Here is a 4,556-nt window from a genome sequence, read left to right as displayed (position 1 = left end):
ACTGTCAGAGGCAACAGCTGTGATTCACAAACTACCTCTGCAAAATTTAAGGAGGCGCCTGCTGAGGAGCAAGTGGTATATCCAAGCCCCACCTTCCTCATTCCATGGAAGGGAAAGTATGAGAAGAAAAGGGGAGGGAGTTTGCTGGGTATATTTGATAGCTAAATACCAGAGGTATGTGTTTGGGGAAGGCTGTACACACCAAGGTGCCAAGAGTTATCAGCAATTCAAGATAAGGGTGTGATAACTCACAGCATTTATGCATGGATATCTATGTTCTAGAAGCCTCAGCAATTACCAAACCAAAGATAATAGTAGCTACATGTAGGCATACAGCACCCCAATTAGCAAACAAAAGTATCATAAATAAAATAACTTTAGAAGGCCTTTTCTTCAACCAAATTGTATTTATTTTCCTTTTCTTGGAGATAGAGGGGCTGAAGTTGCTTATTAGTAGATGTTTTCCTTATTTAATTTGTGTATTTGTTAGTGGGATATAAATTTTCCTGCTTTCAGAAGACTTGCACAAACACAAAACTTCAAGGCACACATTGATTCATCTTAAATGTTAACATCTTGAAATTTTAAACACAATGTAGTGTCATCCAATTGTGATGTAAAAATGACACCAAAGTCTTCAAATTTCTGGCAGAAAATTGTGCAGGAGCAGATCAGTAGCCATTGTATGGGTCCAGCTACTAACATGCCCAGACTCTGATATGAAACCACCTCTTCAGAGCTGCAGGAGGTGATACTATATGCTCAGAGCAGCCACAACCTGTCTTCTCTTTCCACCCACGCATGCCAGGAACATCGACAATAGAGTAATTTCTGACCTTACAACTTTTTTTCTGAATGAAAATTACTTAAGTAAGCAACCATTTTAGGGTTAGGAATCTACCCTCAATAACCTTTCAATTAAAGAGATGCAAAAGAAGTGTGGCCAACAGGTTGAGGAGGGGCATTCTGCCCTTCTATTCTGCTCTTGGTGGGGTGAGACCCCACCAACAGTGCTGTGCCCAGCTCTGGAGTCCTGGCACTGGAAAAATTATGGACCAGTTGAAGCAAGTCCAGAGGAAGGACATGAAGATGATGAGAGGGCAGGAGTACCTGTTAATACCTAGACTATGGAAAAATATGTTTTCCCCTTAGGTAAACCCTTCCCCCCCCCCCCCCAAAAAAAAAATCCACAAATACACACACACACACACACAAAACAACGTAAAAACAAAAAAGCACACAAAAAAACCCCAAAAACGCCACAACCAAAAAAACTCCAAACTCTCAACAAAACACAACCAAGCAACACTGAGAAGCTGTGGTGGTTTGACCTTGGCTGGATAGCAGGTGCCCACCAAAGTTGCTTTATCATGTGCCCCATCCTTTTCAGCTGGACAGGGGAGGGAAAACTTAATGAAAGGCAAATGGATTGAATTAAGGGCAGGGGGAGATCACTCACCAATTATCATCAAGGCAAAAAAGACTCAACTTGGGGAAATCAGCCTACTTTATTACAAATCAAATCAGAATAGGATAATCAGAAATAAAACTTAAATTGTAAGACACCTTTTCTCCACCCCTCCCTTCTTCTTGGGCTTTATTTTACTCCTGATTTTCAGTACCTCCTCCACCCCAGCAGCTTCACTTTCTCCAGTGTGGGGTCTCTTCCACAGAAACCAGTTCTCCATTAACTTCTCCAACCTGAGTCCTTCCCAGAGGCAGCATTCGTCACAAATTGCTCCAGGGTGGGTCCTTTCCATTGGGGTGCAGTCCCACAGAAACACACCCTTCCAGCATGGGTCCCTGCCAGCAAACCTGCTCCAGTGTGGACTCCTTTTTCCATGGGCCCACAGGTTCTGCCACATCCTGCTCCCTCACAGGCTTCCCACAGTGTCACATCCTCCTTCAGGCACCCACTTGCTCCATGTGGGGTTCTCCAGGGATTGCAGGTGAATATCTGCTCCACCATGGGCCACCAAGGGCTGAGAGGGACAGCCTGCCTCACCATGGCCATTGAACAGCCAGTTAAATAGTTATTTAACAATTGTTTAGCACAGGCATCAGGGGAATCTCAGCTCCAAAGTCTAGAGCACCTCCTCCTTCACTGACCTTCATATCTGCAGGCCTGTTTCTCACATGTTCTCACTCCTCTCAGTTGATGTTGCACAGGTTTTTTTCCCATTTTTAAACACATTATCCTGGAGGCAGTACAACTGCTGCTGATGGGCTTGGCCCTGGCTAGCGGTGGGTGAGTCTTGGAGCCAGCTGGCATTGTCTCTGCTGGAGATGGGGGAAGCTTCTGGCAGCTTCTCACACTGGCCACCCTCGTGGGTGCACCCTCTGCTGCAGGAACCTGGCCCTGCAGAGCTAACACAGCACTGTCCAGCTGAGGTAGGGAATGACTGGACCACCCTGTGGTGGTGTAACACCAGCCAGAAATTAAACTCTAGATAAGCCACCCCCTCTCCTCCCTCCCATCCAGTAAGGGAGGGACAAAAGGAGAGATTTATGGGTTGAGATAACAATTTACTGAAAGCAAAAAACAGTGGGATAAGAAACACACTGTAACAGCAGAAATATTAGTAACAAAAGTATACAAAAAGAGGTGTTTTACCCACAAAAGATGTGTTCACTAGCTCAACTTCGTACAAGGAAGGGAAACGACGGGCCAATCTCTAGGCCTCTGTCACCTCTCCTACCCAAGAGTTCTCTCTGCAGGAATTTTCTCCACAGGAAGGGCTGCAGGGCATGGAGCTGGAGAGCTCATCCCAGACATTGGCTGTCAAGCTGTCAAGGCTGTCAAATGCCTCTGTTTGAAGTAAATCTGGTAGTAGTGCCAGAACTGGCACTTGGGACAAAACTAGTGTGAACATATGAGACACCATGCCAGTGGCTGAGAAGCTACCTTTTCTGGTTTCCTTCAGATCGCCTGAGATTTTAGGGTGCATTACAGATTCTGAGATGGGAAATACAAAAGGTAAAGTAGGCTGTACAAGACATTTACAGAGAGCTGTTTCGATTGTCTCAGTAATATGTGTTTTCCAACCAGTATGGGGCTGGTAAAACTAAGAGCGAGCAGGTGCTCACCATCACTGAAAAAGTACAGAGGCAAAATCAAACAGACTATCTAATTCTGCCAAAAATATTTCCAACAAGGACCAACAGTTGAGAACTGAAACTGCACCAGAGTTCCTCAGAGCCTGCAGAATTTACAAAGCTGCTGAAATGCCCAGAACTTTGCAGTCATGGGAGGACTTTGCCAAATATAATGATATCCTCCTTGGCAGGCATTAAGGAGTCAGTCACGATATCCATTTTGACAGTTCAGGTACCTTAGTTTGAGGTCATGAGTGGCTGCTCAAATAAAACAGTGAGCAGGATTTGAGAATATAAGGTAGATATTATCTATGTACCTTGTTGGAAAATTTGTGGAAAGAAATAGCTCTTCTATAACTCTTGCCTACTTGTTTAGGCTCTGAGGGACTCCTGTAAGGCTCATCTTGGTTGACCCTTGACAAACTCCTAGACACCAGCATCTGCCTTTCTTTCACAATGCTTCTTTATGTAAAACCAGTAAAAATCAACTTCTTAACCAGCTCCAGATCTAGAAAATAATGCCTCTCTCTCTCCAGTTACCTCTAAGGAAGAATTCACCAGAAACAGAAGCTCTACGTCTGTCTCTGCTGGACTTTTCTTGGCCTTAAGTGTGCTTGAGTATGGGATACACTGTGATGCAGTGAGGAGAAAATTGGTATCTTACTGCATGTCTCCAGTGTTGAATTACCATACATCCTGCAATCCATTTCACATGCTCTCTGATTTCATAATAGTTCAATACACTGTACTGAACAAGTTCCAGATGATGCTAAAGCAAAATTGCAATTCGGGGAGATAACTGCAGAGCACATTTGTGGTCTGGGACAGGACAGAGTTTGTTGTGAGAGGAAATAGCAATAGTCCTTCAAATCAAATTTCTAAGTTTGATTTAATTGATAAGAATAGATGATCAAAGACCTAAATGGCCACTGATCCATGTCTCTGTTGTCCAACACAAATTTGAAAAATTAAACATCCTTCATAAAATATTGATTTCCCGACAATTTATGAGCAAAAAGAAGCACCTGGGAAACAAAACTCTTTAAAGGTAGAAGCCCATTTCATTCAGGTTATTAAAACTAAGTAAAATGTTTTAAATTGATACTGCATGGCAATCACCTTTGATGCCTGAAGAGGGCTTTATGGTTTTGCTACCAATAGTCCCAATGCCAAAATATTTTGCATATGAAAAAATACTAGCAACTAGCCACCAAGACCATAAGAGATTGCAGAAAAGGAGAGCTAATGCTATTGCCCTATCACACACAGCTGAATCTTCATCTTTTGAACATCACAGTGAGATGGTGAGAAAACTCAGAAACTGCTGAGTTTAATACCACAATTCTGGATAAGATTGAGTAGGTTACTTAGAAAGCTATGGCCCCTGTCAAGAATGGTGAAGTATTTATCACAGGTATGCTGTCTTGGTAAATGCTTAGTAAGGGACAGGGAAATGCTGT

Source organism: Geospiza fortis, unplaced genomic scaffold (genome assembly GCF_000277835.1).
Source record: "Geospiza fortis unplaced genomic scaffold, GeoFor_1.0 scaffold66, whole genome shotgun sequence".
NCBI lineage: Eukaryota > Metazoa > Chordata > Aves > Passeriformes > Thraupidae > Geospiza > Geospiza fortis.
Note: the sequence above shows the minus strand (reverse complement) of the source record.